Source organism: Sinocyclocheilus rhinocerous, unplaced genomic scaffold (genome assembly GCF_001515625.1).
Source record: "Sinocyclocheilus rhinocerous isolate Xijiao unplaced genomic scaffold, SAMN03320098_v1.1 scaffold1422, whole genome shotgun sequence".
NCBI lineage: Eukaryota > Metazoa > Chordata > Actinopteri > Cypriniformes > Cyprinidae > Sinocyclocheilus > Sinocyclocheilus rhinocerous.
In genome coordinates, this window is record NW_015623657.1 from 576,806 (window position 1) to 596,680 (window position 19,875).

Genomic DNA, 19,875 nt, shown 5'->3' on the forward strand with positions numbered 1-19,875 from the left:
GTCAGTACTTAAGAATATTATGTGTTGGTCTCATTTTTGGTTTAGACCAGTGATCCTCAAATCTGGCTCGCGAGATCCACTTTCCTGCAACATTGGAAATTTAGAAACTCTACTTTTGCTTGCTATCTTCCATCTAGTTGGCTCTTTGGCATTCTTAAAGTATATGTTGTATTTCCTGTCCCCTGATTCTGTACGGTATAATTTCAGTGTCTATAAGCTGTGTAATTTGAGTGTGTGCATGGATGTTATCCCTGCAAGCTTTGATTTTGGACGTTTCAAACCGTTGACTGTCAGCATGTCTGCTTTGCATCTTATTCTTGCCAAGAACTGCCCACTTAGACTGGAAGAGGCCAAACACAGTTTTGTGTTTTTAAATGTGTAGTTTGGGGGCTGATTACATCTAAAAATGATGATACCACAAAAACAGAACAGGGTTTTATAGAATCAGGGTTTTGGAGCATTTGAGTGTATATTTTGAGAACATAATTTCTGTCCATTTAAAAGTAATACGATTATTGATTATTTAACAGATATAAACAAACGGGACTATACAGTTCTGCTTTTGAATGCTTCAAACAAAACTCTAAATAACTTTCAGAGAGTTGATGTCATCTTGTTAAATCCAGTGGTTAGTTAACTGAATCTGTTTACAACTTGCAGTGATTATTGCAAGTCTACATTATATCTCATATCATTCTGTATATCATTCAGAATTTTCTGAAAAAAAGAAAAATGATTAATTGGCTAGATCACAGTTTAATGATATGATGACTGTTATTCAGTGTTAATTCAAATGTACCGGGGTTCAATCATAATTCAAGCCAATTAAATTTCATAAATATCCAGTCTTTTCTCCCTCTGTGCTCCTTACCTTTTTTCACAGTGCGTAATGGTCTTGCATTTAACTAGTCTCCACTCTTTGACCCCTGAATCTCAGCAGCTAATGTTTGCTATTCCAATTAGCCACATTGTCTGTGCCCCTACCAAGTGGTGACCCCGGGGTGGCCGACTTCTAGGATAGCCACAGCGGCTGGCAACCCTGTGTTTGCTGTAAACACTGATTGGCAATTCATTAACTTTACAAACATTTTCCCAATAATTTTCTTAGGGGCGTGATAACAAACCCAACTTAGGGGGGACTGAACAAGTACATGTGGTTTAATGGCAAACCCTGGCCCAGGGAACTGATTGAAGGAGCTAGTAGTGGAAAGAGGAATATAAGTGTTGAACCTGTGCTAACAGCTACTGCTAAGCACCACTTAAGGCCACAACCTCAGTCTCAAGAGTACTTGCTACACTCTGTCAGTATTTTGGTGGTAAATAGAAAACTAGCTTACCTAGTTTTGGATATCATCTAGGATCTTGTTCTTAGCGGCTCCTCTTGAGATAGCTTTTGATGCTGTACAGCTAATATTGCTAAAGGCAATGTCCTACTGGCCCAACTCGAAAAGGCAGACTAATTTTTGTTGACATCTCACCTAAACAACTGCCACTGTCATTTCTCTCTGTTTCCATGACAAACAGCAATAATATCAAGCATACTAGAAGTTGACAGAGAGTCATTACAGTGTTAACATTCACCTGTTGAGCAATAGCATGTTATAACCTCAAAACAATTGCTGTGAGATTTGAAAACCGATATTTTTGGACATTACATATACAGCCTCATATGTATGGGTTTTCTAACGCAGTAGGTTTGCTCAGAAGCTCACATGATACGGCGTTGCACTTGTGAGGTCAACGTTTCAACAAATCACCTCAACACTGCATACAAGGATGTTAAAATAGTACGGTTGCATCAGCGAATGTGTTTTTATGTCATGTTTAGGGTTGGGTTTGGTGTGGGGGGTTTGTTATTTTCCAACACAATAGAGCATCAACCTTTTAGCGACACTCCCCAGACATCTGAGTTCTGAACTGCTGTAATACATGCCTGAACCAATGTATTAAAAAGGTGGCCATGGTCACGTATTGAACTCGTGTTTTAGCACTCACTGGACATTCCACTTTGAAATTGCCACAAAATGTGAAATAATGCTTGTAATATGTGTGTTGTGTTTTCAATGAGCCTGGATAACTAACATGAATTCCAAAAAAAATAAAAAATAATAAATAATAAATAAAGAAAGAAAGGAAGAAAGAGCTAAAAGAAACAAAGTTGGCAAATTTACTAATATATATCTCACTAAAGCCATTTCTGGGAATAGTGTGCCGTAAGCTTAATCAGCATTATTCTATACAGTGTTGACTAGCTTCCTAGATTTACCCCGCCAAAATAAAGCTAAAATACTGTATGTCATTGAGGTCTGTGCAAAAGCGTCCATTAAAGGTGGGGTATGTATTTTTTCAAAAACGCTTTAGAAAACTGAGTCGGGCAGAGTACCAAAACAAAATTGTAGCCAATCAGCAGTAAGGGGTGTGTCTAGTCATGATGGGGATGAGAGAGCGCTCAGTGCACAGGATGGACATTAGCCGAGCCGAGCGACGACAGAAAGATAGAGATGGTGGATAAAAAACAAAAGAGGGAGGAAAACGTCTGCAGAACAAACGAAGGCTTACGATAAGGCAAGAAGTTGGACCCGTGTAAATATCGGATCAGCTTTCCAGCACTGGAGAGAACTCAAGGAGCGGGAAGGCCTGTGATCGGACGCCGAGGTTGCTTTGTTTCTTCTCGATAGGCGAGTAACATTGGTTTTGCTTTTTACAGAACGAATATATGCTGGCTTTTGCTTGAATATGCTCGTGTGTCATAATCGTTGCCTGGGTGGCGTACGTATGTGTGGGGCGGAGCTATCAAAATAGGGGCGAGACCCTTTTCGGGTAGGGGCGTGTTTTTTTTTGTGGTGATTTTAAATATCAACATTGGCTACCAGAAATCACTTACCCCACCTTTAAATGACACTTAGGAGTCCATTAAAAGCTGTTGTGTGGTCTGTTTGCAGTGGCATTCTTGACAATAATCCCTCAATGATACTCAATGTAATGTCATCCATCACTAAGAGGATCTCGCGACAAACTCCAGACTTGTGACAGAGTCGCATCTTCACTTTGAACATGCAAGTAACAGCAAGGCACAGAAAATCGACCCAGCCCCAGCACTGTCATGGCCTGGGTAAGGGTGAATGACAAAGGCCTAAGCCCAAAGCGCATTACACCATCTTACCGGAGTACCTCTGGCTGCTAATAGAGAGCGATGGAACATATCCCCCATGCAATAATAACAGGGATCGGGAGAGAAGCCACTTTGAGGCCTGTCACCAGCTAAATAAATTTAATCCTCAAACCTGCTGGGTTGTAGAGAAGCTAAGCAGCGGGAAAGCCACCGATCACGTCGAGCAGCCTGTCTGACTTTCAAACGACCTGTCACAAAAATCTTTAAAGCTGATGACAAATGCATTTCACACTGTTGCACCTGAGAGGCTGATGATTGTTCAGGCAAAATATGTACAAGACTAATCTGTGATGTAATTGTTCCTGCATTCAAAGAACCATATGATGAACTCGGCAATACGTTCTCTGCAAATTGCATGTAGTGATTGATAGACAAACCAGTCAGTCGGTAAACAAGACTAGCTTTGAATCTTAGCTTGACAAAGTCTTGCCTGAAGTTAGAAAGGTATGTAGACAAACATGTAGATGTGATGAGTGATTGCTAATGTATTCTGGAGGCATTGATAGATAGACAAAGTCAGAAAAGCATACTGTGCCAGATCAGAGTATGTTGGGTGTAAATTAGATATTTGTTTGTCCACTATGGGGAAAAGTCTGATCAGTTAGAGAAGGTGCCAAGTCGAAATAAACTGAAAGACTGTGCTAAGTTTGGGTGAATGTTGCTCGAAAGTTCTTGGACGACTTGGAATCAGGAAGAATTTTGAGATTTTGAATGAACACTAAACCAAGTTTACACAATGGCAGTGGTAATGTGCAAATCAATCTAGAATCAATTTACTTTGATCAACCAACAAGGGGTTTGCTCTATTTTTCCGTTCCACTGAGACCGAGTTAGCCATTCCAAGGCAGTTTGATATCAGTTGATTATGTGGCGACATCTTTGAGACAGCGTAGCATAGCAAGGAAAACTGATTTTCCGTGTGAGTGGAGAGTGGATTGCAGTGCTGGGCTGACCGGGCCTGCAGGGAAGCTGCTCTCTCCTTATTGCAGTGGCACATGCTTCTCCCTCCTCCTCTTAATGTGTGTGCCATGCTAATCATTTGGTAGTCTGACATCTGGAAACCTCCCAGTGGAGGGCAAAATTGCTCAAGCCTTTTACACCAAAGATTCCCCCAATATTTGAAGTCGTCACACCTAATCTATAGAAATGAAATGAAATTCTACCTGACTGACTGTGACTGGGTAAAGCAGTCAGAAGTGTGTTAAAGCACCTTTGGCCCTTGTGAACCGTGGTGTCCTCTCATCTCAGTCTGCCTGATTTCCATATTCAAAGTCAAAAAGGCAGAAAGAAAAGCATTTAATAGGCGCTTTATGCAAACAACTTTTTGTTGGCATAACAAATTAAGTACCCGACAAGGACTGTGAAATTTCTCAATAAGTCTCCCCCCCCCCGTTTGTGAATGTACCTCGGGCATTACAATTTAATATGAATAATGTATGTATCTTCTGTTACATTCTTTATAAGATTTTGGCAGTCAGTCCATCCTTCCGAGCTTTCAATCATGGGCCCCCTGGGGTCTTGTGGGATACCTGCTCTTTGAAGCCATCTGAGGAGCTGGAGAGAGTGGGGACTGCTGGGAAGAAGGAAAAATCTCACTGCTGATTTATTACATTCCACTAGAATGCCGCCACTATTTAAACGGCAATTGGAGGTGCATTATGCAGACAGGACCCCCACTGAAAGATAGGGATAAGCCTCTACCACAACTGAATGTATGTGAAGTTTTTTCTGTGTATATTTTATAACATTACTTTTGCAATTTAGTTTTTGGATGTTTGAATGCAATGTTTTCTATTAGCCAGGGTTCATCTATGAGAACAACTCCCTTATTATTTTGAAAAAGCATACAGCATTACTCATTATGAAAGGAAGAGTTTATATCTCAAAGAACTTAAGGTTAAAGGAATTGCTCACCCAAAACCCAAAAATTCAAATTCTGTAATAATTTACTCACCTTCATGATGTTCCAAACCCATGTGATTGTATTTCTTCTGTGGTCAACACAAAACAAGACGTTCAGCAGATCCTTTGTGCAATTTTCCATGCAATGAAAGTGGCCTCGAGATCCATGAAATTAAAACATCATAAAAGTAGTCGATGTGACTTAAGAACTCTGTCTACTGAAATCATACAATAGCTTTGTATGTGGAACAGATTGAAATTTAGGTTGCTATGTGACGTCCAATTCCCCCCTCTGAAACTCATTTGCACATACACATCTTCAAAATCACTGCTTCACGATCAGTCACATGACTTGTGTACAGTGTCAAATGAAAGATTTAGCCTTATATGTTTCACTGCACCTTCTCTTCCATCCTTCAAAACCCTCCCAATTTTCATGAAAATATAAAAAAACACTTTTATTCAAGTGAATGAGATTAAGCCTACTTCTACAACAGCTTTGAGTAGTTGACGTTTTGTCATTAATTATAGTTCTTTGCTTTCACTTGAGGAGCCAACAGTTCTTAATTAATTGGAAAGCTGTCCCCTGTCCTCCAATTACTCTGCATGTGTGCTAAAGAAGCACTTCAAAGACTGTAAAATTTAAGTCGCAACAAGCTCTGCTCACCATGAGTTAAAGCATGCCTGTGCGTTCTGCATGTCTGAGCAGGATTTGCATGTATAGTAGAATCACCCTGCCTGAGTTCTATCCATCTGCACATCTGACTTACTGCTGGCCATGTATGAAGAAAAATAATCAGTTCCATCGCTCCTCTCAACACCTCAGCCTATATTCAACATTTATCCACCTTCATGTTTACATTTGGAATACTTTTAGACATAGTTTTTATCGAGGTTTGTCGAGGTGAAAGGTGAAAAGGACTGACATAGACATAACCCTGATAGGATGCCACATGCACTGAATTATGAAACCTGATATAGTGAGTGATAAATCCAGTGTTGTGAAGTAGTGAACTACAAGTAGCGACGCCACTAGCTTAAAGTAGGGTGACCATACGTGCCATTTTCCCAGGACGCGCCCTGGCCAGGATTTGTTTTGGCTTTGTTTTCCTGTTTTCATGCTTGCTGAAGGTAATGATCGAAAAGTAGTTTGACCAATAACATGCAAGCATTGTACATAATGGACCAATCATGGCGTGTGAGAAGGTGGGATCTACGGTCAAAGCGATGCAATTACGCGTACATATTAGGTGTGTTCGACTTAAAAGCAGTGCGGCTCAGACCGATCAGTGTTTGACATCAAAGTACCTCGAGAGCGTTTTGAAAGCATAACCGTCTGTATGGTACTTTGATGTCATACACCGATCGGTCTGCACACGCAAACAAAGCCAAAACCTAGATATTTTAGGCAATATAGAAATCCTGGCCAGGACGCGTCCTGGGAAAATGGCACGTATGGTCACCCTAGCTTAAAGGGCTCATCGGATGAATATTTTCCACAAGTTGGCATGATTTTTTAGGGTCTTCATGAAATGTCTGTAACATATTTTGCTTAAAAACACTCAATGGCTGTGTAAACAACACCCTTTTTGCCTTGTCAAAAACAGCTCTGCTCACACCAACCCGTTTTGGTGTATGTCTCTTTAAATTATAATGAGTTACTGCGCACCCCACCCCCCTTCCGGGATTTCCACTAAAAATAAAATAAATCCACTCCTCTCTTGTCTCATCTGAGAATGGGACTCTAAATAATGATTTGTGTTCGTCTGTGCAGCCAACGTCAGAACATTTAGCATGTTTTCCGCAAACTTTTGCCATGGCGTCAGAACAAGTACACTGCTGTCGCTTGCGAAAACAACAATGGTGGCTGAGTGCCGGGGGTGGAAACGTGCAGATTAATGGGTGGTAATATTATAATAAGAACCCCTTCCTATGTCAGAAGGGGAGAGAAATCTGACGGCTCATTTTCGCACATGCTTGCAGAGAAAGGCTTACAAAACCAAACTCACTGGGTTCTTCTTAACGTTTTCTTAGTTGGTAGATGCACCAGACACTTAAACACGTTATAGCACTTAAACACGGAAAAAAGTCAGATTTTCATCAGATTAGCCCTGTAACTACACTGCCTTTGATAGTAGCAACTCTACTTTTAAAACAGGGTAGCGTTTCCAGTAGCAAGCTATTTGTTCAACCAAGTAGTATACTTGTTTTCAGTATAAACTACACTCTAAAAAATGCTGGGTTAAATACAACCCAGTGCTGGGTAAAATAGGGACAAACCCAGCAATTAGGCTGTTTTGACCCAGCGGTTGGGTTAAATGTTTAACCCAACCTTCTGGGTAGTAACCCAACCGCTGGGTCAAAACAACCCAATTGCTGGGTTTGTCCCTATTTTACCCAGCACTGGGTTGTATTTAACCCAGCATTTTTTATAGTGTAGTTATGCTTGATTGGCAAGTGGTTTACTCTTGAGTCAAGCTAAGCAATCCAAATCAGTTTGAAACTTCGATCAAATCATTCTGAATCATTTTGGGTAAAATAGTACCACAATTCTTTATAAGCTTCAAAATAGTTAGATACATTTTCTTAGTGACTTGTAATGTAGCTAACTACTTTTTCAGAAAGGTAGCTTGTCTGTAGTTAAACTACTTTAAATTATTAGTATCTTAATTTGGAAAGCAACAGTTTTAAACTAGGCACTGAATATATCCTGGGATTCAACCTCAACATCCAAAACATATTTTTGCTTTTATGTAACGTCTGATTTTGTGTAATTATTATTATTAAATCTATACAAGTAGGCAACATGCTGCTCATTATTGAATTTGTCATTCAACTCAAGAAGCAGTCATGTGACCATTGATTCCTTTTCCCATTGGTCTGACACTTCAAAAGATGCCTCACAACTTAAGCAAAGTGGGTTTCTTCTTTCTTTTATGACCAACATCCTCCCTCACCCTTTTGAAAGCATCAAACACACCTCGATCAAACATAAAAACTTCAAACGAGGTGTCATCCAGCATCTAGTACTATTTGATGTGGAGAAGGTATTAATGCATATATGGTCAATACATTCTAGTCCTATAATATCTCATTGAATGGCCTGTCCTGTGATGTCACCAACAAAGCAAATCTTGAATAATTGAGATGCTCATATCTATTTGACTAATGCACTATGATTAGGGCAATATTTAATCCTACATTTCAAACTAATTAGTTTCTTTTAAGACTATTGTACAGGAGTTTTAGATAACATTTGGTATGGAGTAAAATCCAAATATGCTAAGCAGAAATACACTGATAATTTAATTTCAAATGCTGATGTGGGAGTTATAGCAGAACTTGTTTTTAAGGGATGTTTGTTATGAAGAAACTTTCATTTTAAATAACATATTCAACTTTTGTTGTTGTTGAACTTCCGGCAAATATATCCAATTTTGTTGATACTGCCAACCCCTAGCTTGTGGTAAGTACAACATTTCAACATTGCACTCTTTGGGCTTGTGAGTATCCGTCTAGCCAAGTTGAGGTTGACCACTAACACTTATTGCTTTACACTTTTAAAACAACTCCTCAACCAGCTGCCTGTTTACACAGGAAATCAATTACTTTAGAGCTCAGTCAAATTCCCATCCCACTTCATGGTGACGCTTGTCTATTTGAGCAGAATTAGCTCCAGCCTTCTCTGGTTTCACCCTGAGCCTTACCCTGAAGTCTCGTGCTCCGAATTGGACCTAAGTGACGTTGACCGTGCTGTATCTTTCTGAAGACCAATTTGCCGCACTCCCAGAGGACCCAGAGCTTGTGTTGTTCTTGGCACCAGTTGCCTCTCCCAACCAACAAATCCTGCCTTTTCCAGACCAGTTGGCTCAGAGAGCCACCAGAGGGATGAAGGGAAGACTTGGAGGGGTGTGGATAGAGACTGTGTTTGTGTATGTGTGCGGGGAGACGGGGGATACAGCCTCAGGGCTGGAGCGAGATATTGTATGCTCGTGCATTCAGCCGAAAGGTTTGCAGCCAGCTGCTTTAGGATTTTCTGTGGAGTCAAGATTACCCAGAATCAATAATGAGACGTGCAAGAGAGCTGGCTCTTTCGTCCCCTTGTGCATCTTAATTCTGCCTCAAAAAAACAATAAGACGTTCTATCTAAAGGAAGACTTGATTTTTTTTTCTCTCTCGTCGCCTTTCTAATCCTGATTTAACTGCAAATAGAGGGAGACGGAGAGAAGCCAAAAGCAACATTTTTTTTTTTAAGTCACAGGCCTCAAAAGAGACTGGCCATTCAGAGTGGCCATTTACTGCTGCTTTCTGGGTTGTATTTCCCAGCTTCCTCTGCTCGGAGTGGTTTTCTCACAGAAATGTCCTATCAGTAGTCCCCAATCCGTCTCTCCCATTCAGGCAAGGGCGCTAGAGGCAAATCTCAGAGAAATGCACCTAAGATGCCTTTAAATGTGGTCTAAGTAAGAGTCTATATCAGGGTTGTCAAACTCAGTTCCTCGAGGGCCGGAGCCCTGCAGAGTTTAGATTCAACCCTAATTAAACACACCTGATCCAACCAATCAAGTCCTTCAGGCTTATTTGAAAACTACAAGGTTTCTGTGTTAGAGCAGGGTTGGAACAAAACTCTGCAGGGCTCCGGCCCTCCAGGAATTGAGTTTGACACCCCTGGTCTATACGAAAGCTAAATTTAGTCAAAATGCAATGCACATTCCTTAGCTGTTCACCTGAAGAAAAGTTAGGTTAGTGCATTTTGAATCTCTTCATCCTTTTGTAGTCAACAAGTCGTCAAAATTACCTTTTACTGCAAAAAAATAAAAAAATAAAAAATAATATTCTTAGAAAGTATTTTTGTCGTCCTCCCCAGTTAAATTATCTAAAAAATTAGATTAATTGAGAAGCAGAACTGTTAATATAACAATAAAAAAAATAATACTTGTTTCCAAAGAATATTTCTTTAATAAATGTGTATTTAGTGTTACTACATTGGATTGTTTATTTATTTATTTATTTACTATAAACAAGTTAAAACAAGTGAAAATTGGCAGTACAATTAGAAAAAAATACTCAATCTACAATCTACAGTAATAAGTATCAACTTTTATTTAATGGGAACAATGGTTAATTTGCTACAATGATATCACTTTACAGGTAACATATCTGTTTTGCACTGTTTGTGATGCATGTTCCTGGCCTTATTGAGGACATTTTATTTGTGCAGGTTATTCTAAAAAAAAGTTTGTCTTCATATAAACACCTGCTAAACCTTTCTTTGTCCACCAGTGTCACCATACCCAATCCAGTCAATTAATTTAACCAAGTCCTGCCCTACATTTCTCATAAAATATACTGCTTCACTCAAATGTATGATTATTGATCTAAAAAGAGTTGCTAATGCAGTTTCATGTTGACTTTAACTTTGTTTCTCTAAATGATACATAACTCAACATCAGACAAGACCTTCCTCCATGCCCCTCCGTTGTCAAATAGTGACATTCCTCCATGTTTTTACAGCGTGCCTTCAAGGAGGAATTTCAGATTGTGCCATTTTGCCTGACCTCTTCTCTTGGGCCAGTTGAAAAACGTGTCAGTCCCTTTGTAGGAACACCTGTGCTTGATGCCTCGACAAGGTACAAAGATCGCATTTTAGCCTCTGCGCCTTCCCTTAACCGAAGGTGCCTTTTCCCTGTTTCAAGAGAATGCAAGCACCAAAAGAGAAAGCAAAAGAAAAGGCCTACCATCAAAGACCTTTTCCATGGACGGATAATTGCATTTGCCTTCATCTTTTTTGGCAAGCCCATTATGTTTACCATTCTCACCAATCAAAAAAACAAAAACAAACAAAAAAAATCACAAAACCTGGTGAATCTCACCCCCCCCCCTTTCCCTTTAGGATGTCGACGGGGAGATCAAACCGATCCAAACTAAGGAAAACCCCTCCTCAAATTCTTATTAACCAATCAGTCTCAGCTTTAATAAAGCTCTAAGCTATGCCAACAAACACAGGCTGAGAGAAGAAGGAACGGAAAGCGAGAAAGAGAGTACGAGAGGTCACGCCAAAACCGCTACGTGTTTGTTCTTCTCCCGCAAGGAAATCTGGGAAAGCCCAAAATATCCCAGAGGCTCCCACTGTTATTGTAAGGCTGGAGGTGGGTGATGCTGTAACCCAGGAGGAGTGCTCATGGAATGGGAATGGAGGGGCTTTGTTTGGATAATTGTGTTTTTAGATTACACGCTTTACTGAAGTACAGCCACTCCTGCTTTCCTACTCTTACCCTAGGCTTTGTTTTCCTTTTCTTTTTTCCTTCAAGAGGCCCTCGCAGACAGCAAAAAAAAAAAAAAAACCATTCTCACCAATCAAAAAAACAAAAACAAACAAAAAAAATCACAAAACCTGGTGAATCTCACCCCCCCCCTTTCCCTTTAGGATGTCGACGGGGAGATCAAACCGATCCAAACTAAGGAAAACCCCTCCTCAAATTCTTATTAACCAATCAGTCTCAGCTTTAATAAAGCTCTAAGCTATGCCAACAAACACAGGCTGAGAGAAGAAGGAACGGAAAGCGAGAAAGAGAGTACGAGAGGTCACGCCAAAACCGCTACGTGTTTGTTCTTCTCCCGCAAGGAAATCTGGGAAAGCCCAAAATATCCCAGAGGCTCCCACTGTTATTGTAAGGCTGGAGGTGGGTGATGCTGTAACCCAGGAGGAGTGCTCATGGAATGGGAATGGAGGGGCTTTGTTTGGATAATTGTGTTTTTAGATTACACGCTTTACTGAAGTACAGCCACTCCTGCTTTCCTACTCTTACCCTAGGCTTTGTTTTCCTTTTCTTTTTTCCTTCAAGAGGCCCTCGCAGACAGCAAAAAAAAAGAAAAGACTGGACCTGACAGTGAGGTAATTCTAATGAGGCTGGAGGTGAAGAAGGAGAGGGTTGCAGGTGATTTAGTGTGAAAAAGGATCAGGCCCCTGTAACAACAAAATCACACACTCAGCACTGCCAGGTGACGCAATGGGCATCTAATCTTATCTGACCCAACACATATTTCCAGTGGAGGTGTAATGGAACATTAGTGTTCTGTTTTTGTTTTTTGTTTGTGAACTTTATTTTTACAGTACGTCCTCTTTTTCTTAGAAATGTCCTGGCCAGGATTTCTGAATTGCCCAAAATGTCTGGGTTTTGGCTTTGTTTTCCTATTGACGTATTCTCTGTCCTCATACATTATATGTATGTGTATTTGCATTTCTTTGACTGTTATCTGCAGATCCCACCTTTTTCGCATGCCACAATTGGTCGATTATGTACAATGACTGGACGCTATCGGTCAAACTATTTTTCAGTCATTACCATCAGTAAATATGAAAACAAAATGAAAACAAAGCCAAAACTCTGTCATTTTAGAATTGTTTTTTTTGGTCACACTTTATTTTAAGGTCCAATTCTTGCAATTAAAAAAACATCAGCTACGACTTTTTCCTCAATAAATTCCTAATTTGCTGCTTATTAATAGTTAGTAAGGTAGTTGTTAAGTTTAGGTATAGGATTAGGGATGTATAATATGGCCATGCAGAACAAATGCTTTATAAGTACTAATAAACAGCCAATATGTTAATAAGGGGCATGCTAATACGCAACTTGTTAATAGTGAGAATTGGTCCCTATAGTAAAGTGTTACCGTTTTTTTTTATATATATCACGTTAGAATATCTTCTATTGATTGGTATTAGTTGCAAAATAAATGGTAAAACTACTTTAGAAATGTCTCCAGCGTCGATATTTGACCACTGTTTTACATACCGTATCACATTATATTTTCCTTGTTTGCTACTGGAGTGAACATTATAGTGTTTTAACAGACCTGATAAACTGATAATAGTAGTTGGACTAGTTCACTAGTTCTTGTTTTTACCTCTTGTAATCATAATAAAGAGCATGGTCAGGGGTGATTAGAGGTCTGTCTTCAGGGGCCCGTTCTTCGTACGTCGCTTATTACATCCGAGATGAAATGTCACATCCAAGATGATATCATCGCACTAATCAGGATCTGGCTAATGCAGTTCTTCGAACGCACCTGTTGTTGGTGATTAGTATGGCTGGATTGAGTTATCTGAGATAATTGCTCGTTCATGGGTTGGTCTAAAAGGGGCTATGTATCGATACTCGAAACCACGATTAGCAATGCAGCGATTGGCTGGCGGCAAGACAGCACCGTAATGACATCATATAATTAAAAAAGACACCTGACGAAAAACTTGACCAATTTCTGGACTTTTATAAGGAAACAGCAAAGCGAAAAAAACTTCATACATTTTATAATAGATAAATGATTTTTTTTATTTTAGTTTTTATTTTATTTTAATTCTTTACATGATTCCCAATTATTTATATTCACGATTTCTAATATTTGTACAGGCTTTACATTTTTATTTCACTGTAGTAATTAGCAATTCATTTAATTTTATATTTAGAGCAAGTCCACGTACTGGGACAGAGCTCCACATTTCCAGCTTGTGCAGCTCTGTCCAGGAAGAGTGACAGTCGTTATTCAGACGAGAAGGTGAAGAGATGTTTTCCTGTTTGTGACCACCCCTGCTGAGCCCTGTTGGACCACTGGTCCCTCAAGAGCTGATGTGTTTATTTAGGCCTGGAACCTGCTGCTGACAGCTGGACCTGACTCATGCTTCAGTTTATTTTTGCCTTATTTATCTGTTTGTGAATCATATTTGCATACTGCATATCAAATAGCAAGGCTAATGAAAGCTAGAAACACTGTGAATAGAAAACACTTCTCAAAAATACTTAGGATGTTTTTAACATTTCTTTTTAGAATTGGGGAGGATTTTTATATTGCACAGCACTGCTTATGCCAACAAATCTACATTGGACCGACCTAAATGTTTACTTTTTTGAAGAAGAAGAAAATGTTTCCTGGGTGGCTTCTAATTGAAGGGAATGGTTGCCTCTATGATATTCTATAGTCTCCAGATATGATCCGGCTCCCTCCCTCAGTCTTGGTGTTTGTGATTCTTCTTAGGAAAAAATAAATACATAAACAACAAGCCCCATGAATTGAGGTATTATTAATTTCTGTAGAACAAAAAGTGTGTATATGACAGACAGATAGACAGATAGAGAGATAGATAGATAGATAGATTAATAAATTATTGATCAGTATTTTCATTTGTTTTCATTTAAATTGAAATACAAGCAGTGCTGGGTAGATTACTTACAAATTGCAGTCCGATGCTGATTCTAAATTATTTGACAACACTTTTAGTTAGTAACGTAATCCATTAAACACCATTACCATTAAAATTACCATACAATTTTTTTAATGGTAATATAATCAGATTACTTTTTGATTACTTGTAGATTACTTTTGACCTAATTTATCACATTGATTTAAATGGGATATTCTTGTAGCATATTGATATTAAAAGAGAGAAATAAAAAAAGAAACGAGAAAGAAAATATATTACATTCATTGTTATTAACAACATGAAGTGCATTAAACATATTACGTCAGCGATTTCTAAACTGGGGTTTGTGAAGGAACTGCAGGGGGTTTGGAAGTTTAAAGGGATTGTTCAGTCAAAAATATATATTACCCCATGATTAACTCACCCTCAAGCCATGCTAGGTGTCAGACGAATACAATCAGAGTTATATTTAAAAATACATATATCCTGGCTCTTCCAAGCTTTATAATGGCAGTGAATAGAGGTCAAGATTTTGAAGCAAAATAAAGTGCATCCATCCATAATAAAAAGTACTCCACACTTCCTTCTGAAGTGAATTGATGCATTTGTGTAAGAAAAATATTCATATTTTAAACTTTATAAACCATAATCTCTAGCTTCCGCTAATTCTATGCACATTCGTGAGAGAGTGGTGTTCCAGCGGATGACGTAGGTGTAGCGTAAGCTCCGGTGAGAATTTGCTAGTCTCACGAGAACCAAGTTTTGTTTACAGCAAAGGAAAACCAGTCTCTTCTTGGCTTATATCAAAATCCTCCAACATTTTTCTTTACAAATCCTCGTTTTGTACTTCTAATTCGTGACTGTTTTGTTTTTCTCTCTCTTCTGCGCTTCTGCGTTCGTCACTTCTCACCGGAACTTACGCTACAACTACATCATCCGCTGGAACATAACTCTCTCATGTACACGCGCATGCCAGTTAACGGAGCTATATATTAAATATGGATATTTTTCTTACACAAATGCATCGATTCACTTCTGAAGGCCTTTATTAACCCCCTGGAGCTGTGTGGAGTACTTTTAATGATGGATGGATGCACTTTATTTTGCTTCAAAATCTCGACCACCATTCACTGCCATTATAACAATCAAAATAAAGCATTTAAAAAAAAAAGAAATATTATACCTGTTTATCCACATGACCATGTAAATAATATATCATCAGGTAATCAATAAAAAAGTAATTGGAGTCTGATTACGATTATTTTAAATGTAATATAATCAAATCACACATACTTAATTTTTCCTGAATCTAGATTTGACTGGAAAATGGTTTTATTGAAAATGTTTGGATATGCATACTGAGAAAAGACAAATCCCTAATGTTTGGTATTAGCAATATTACAGTTTTTCTCGATTGCTAAAACACTAAAACCCATTGGCTGAACAAAGTTCTCAGTTGCCTGAACTCATTTAGCTAATTGTGCAGTCTGTTGTCAATACCTTACACCATTTCACATGGTAAAACACAATAGAACATGTTTTCGTTCATCAAATGACGGAAAAATATGAAATTTGTTTTGAGATTAAAAATTTACTTCTCCCTGAGAACTATATGTTTTGAACAATGTGTTTTCTATTTTTTGGTGTATTGTTTACTGACTGCTTGATAGTGTATATCATTTTGATCACTTTGTTTATGATTTGAGAGCAGTGTTTGATTTTGAACACAGGTAAAACTGTTTTGAGGCGAAAGTTTCATTTTGCGAGAGGAGTCAGAGGTTTTTTAAATAGTGCTTGAAGATGAGGTTTTGTGTTTAATGTTTTCAGAAAATGGAGCAAGGTTTCAGAAATTGTGTTTTAGCAATCGAGAAAAACTGTAATAGAGATGTTTGTTTTCAGCAGATGCCACTAATAAATTTAACAAAGTAATGCAACTAAAGATGCGGAAAGTGATTGGCAAAAACAGCAGATTTCCACCCCAGTGTCTTCCTATAAGGTTCTTCTGAGCCATGTAAATAACTCAGAGAGAATGCACTACTTTAGCAGTGCAGCCATTTGATTTATGACTGGTTTTCACTGACATCTTTATAGTACAGAAAATCCACAGATAGGCATGACATTCCTATGTGTGGAAGATATTAGTGGAAATGAAGAGTGAAGTGGGCAAATTGTGGACAGCTGCTTCAAGCGGAGGGCATGACAGAGCGACGTACTGCCGACTGAGGTAATTGAATTTGTGAGTGAGGGTGATGCGACCTTTCATGTTGAGGGGACGGGTGGGTGGTCAAGATGACGTTGGCCTCAGCCTTGAAATTAAAACGTAAACACAACAGGATCAGGTGAAAGAAGAGACACCGATTATTAAGGACAGGATGCCTACCCCCATCCACACACACCGGCTCTATGAATTGTATGAGGGCTTATGTAGTTGAATTATAGATGTGCTTCGGCAGGGTGAGTGATTGGCAGTGAGATCTTGAGACCTCGGGTTTCAGCAGTGAGCATTTATTTAAGGCTCGAGAGTGTCCACGATTGGTCACCCCCACATGTTTTCCCCATATACAGAAATATGCGTGTCCACAGTATTGCACTGTGAGGGTGATGCGACCTTTCATGTTGAGGGGACGGTGGTCAAGATGACGTTGGCCTCAGCCTTGAAATTAAAACGTAAACACAACAGGATCAGGTGAAAGAAGAGACACCGATTATTAAGGACAGGATACCTACCCCCATCCACACACACCGGCTCTGTTAATTGTATGAGGGCTTATGTAGTTGAATTATAGATGTGCTTCGGCAGGGTGAGTGATTGGCAGTGAGATCTTGAGACCTCGGGTTTCAGCAGTGAGCATTTATTTAAGGCTCGAGAGTGTCCACGATTGGTCACCCCCACATGTTTTCCCCATATACAGAAATATGCGTGTCCACAGTATTGCACTGCATTCTCTTATTTGTCAGAAATGCTTCAAGTCCCAGTATCCCCTCAGTGTTGAACTGCAGGGCTCCAGGAAGTGGTGATATGGCCATTTCTCCTCAACTCAGGTTGTCAATAATCCCTACTGTATGTTGCTGTTAGAATGATGTATGTTGATGTAATAACTATCTAGACCATTTTCACTGCAGAGTGCCATCTGTGTAAGGGTATATGAACCAGGGATAAAAAGAGCCTGATACTTTAGGAATTACTAGTGAATTGATCTGAATCCTTTGATTTGACTGTGTATTTCCAAACATTTGTTTTCAAACACATTTTTCAAACTGGTCTCACAAATAGATAACCCCACCCATAATTCACACAGTTGGTTGAGGTTTTGCTGTGCCAGGCTGGCCGGGATGCTTAAACAGACAGCAATATTTTGATAATGCCATGAAAATTCCAATCAACGTCTCACTTATTGTCAATTTTGATTTTAATAACTGTAATGATAAGTTAAGTTTTTTGGGAAATTTTCTATTATGAAGTGTTAGAAATTATATGATGCACACATTAAAACTCTTCTGAATTTAATAAAAGCTCATCAGACAGCTGGAATGTATGACAGCTTTGCTATATGACAAAATAATAATTTCTAGTATTGCCAGAATCTCAAGAAGTTTCTTAAAGGATTAGTTCACTTTCAGAATAAATGTACTCCCATGTCATCCAAGATGTTCATGTCTTTCTGTCTTAAGTCGCAAAGAAATTAAGGTTTTTGAGGAAAACATTCCAGGATTACTCTCCATATAATGGACTTCAATGGTGGCTAACGGGCTGAAGATGCATTTCAATGCAGCTTCAAATGGCTCTACACAATCCCAGCCGAGGAATAAAGGTCTTATTTAGTGAAACGATCGGTCATTTTTTGAAATATACATATATACTTTCTAAGCACAAATGCTCGGACGATTTTGAAGTTGGAGGAGAAAATGAGATGGAGTTTTTCTCCCTACCCTACCTTTTTGAACTGGATTTGAAGAGCTAACCGCTAACCGCTAACCGACCTTTCCAACGTGACTACGTAATGTGTGAATTTGCGGACGCGCATTGCAGAGCTAGTGCAATATGTGCATTTGTGGATAAAAAACATTTATTTATTTTTTCAGAAAATGACCGATTGTTTCACTAGATAAGACGCCTATTCCTCGGCTGGGATCGTGAAGAGCCCTTTGAATCTGCATTGAAACTGCATTTTGGACCTTCAACCCGTTGGCCACCATTGAAGTCATTTATATATGGAGAAAAATCCTGGAATGTTTTCCTCAAAAAACGTAATTTCTTTGCGACTGAAGACAGAAAGACATGGACATCTTGGATGACATGGGAGTAAATTATCAGGATTTTTTTTATTCTGGAAGTGAACCAATCCTTTAAAATAAACCAGAGGTCTTCATTGAGCCAGTCTGTTAATACCATACTTTAATTTCTTATTCACCTCCAGCCATTTCTGTTCCAGATAATCCACCAAAATCACTTTTAACTTAAAGGTGCTGTGTGCATTTACTTTACATTTTATTTGAAGTTGCATTGCTGTCTTCTATTCCAGTTTAACATGCAAAGACAATTTAAATAAGCCATTCATACATTTTCAACATTGCTCTGTTTGTTTGAGTGACATTGCAACTTTGGCTCTAGCAATGGCTTTCGTTTGGAGGCAGGGCTATCTGTTTGTCCCACCTAGAACTGACAGACAGAATGTTTGGGGAAATTATTTGTAAACAATCATTATAAACAATACTCTGGCTAGTTGGATCTGCCAATCAGCCTGACACAGCAACAGCTCAACTAATGGTATGAGTTTAGGGGAGGGTCTTTCTGTTTGGATGACCAGACTAGCAGACTGGGAGAGTTACTGCAAGGGGTTAAGAGAGCCGCTGGTGACGCATATATTGCAATCTTTAAATGCTGAGAATATTCATATTCAATTATGTTCTGTCCCTGAACTGAGCTATATAAAAAAGAAAGTTCATTAAGTCTGTGATTAACTTTGCAATTCCTCCAGTGTCCCTTCATCTGCTGGAGATATTGCATACGCATTCAAATTTGATAGGAAGTCATTATGAAGTCTGTTAAATTTCACCCCCTGCCACATTCAGTGCACTTTTTTTCATATCGCAAAGCTCCATATTTTCCTACGACTACGCGACCTGTGACTCTACCTAACGCATGAATTATATAATGCTTGGACTGTTCCATATATGGCTTCAATGGAAACAAAGGGGCAATTATTTTAGGGGTGTGGTAATTTTTACTTGCTGCCAGCAGTGCATGATAGTTGGGCTTGCTAGAACGACTCTCCTCTCTCGCTCCCTTCGCGCGCACCATGAAATGGAAATTTACATTCACTTAGAGGTGCCGGGGAGCTCTGCTGCAGACAGCTGTATATTTAATGAGAGAAGAGAGGTTTAATTACGTCTGTTTTAAACAGGCACGACTTCTGCTCTGCAATGACAAGGGAACCAGTGCGCAAAAAGCTGGAGGAGGAAAAAGGCGGCAGATGATTTCTCCTCGTTCCCTGAAGCTGCAGCGGAGTACGGCAGGCACTTTGGCTGCAATTATTCCAAATTTATTCCTCTGCTGTTTTTACACAGAAAAGCAGAGCAACCTTACAGAAGAAAGGGAAATAGT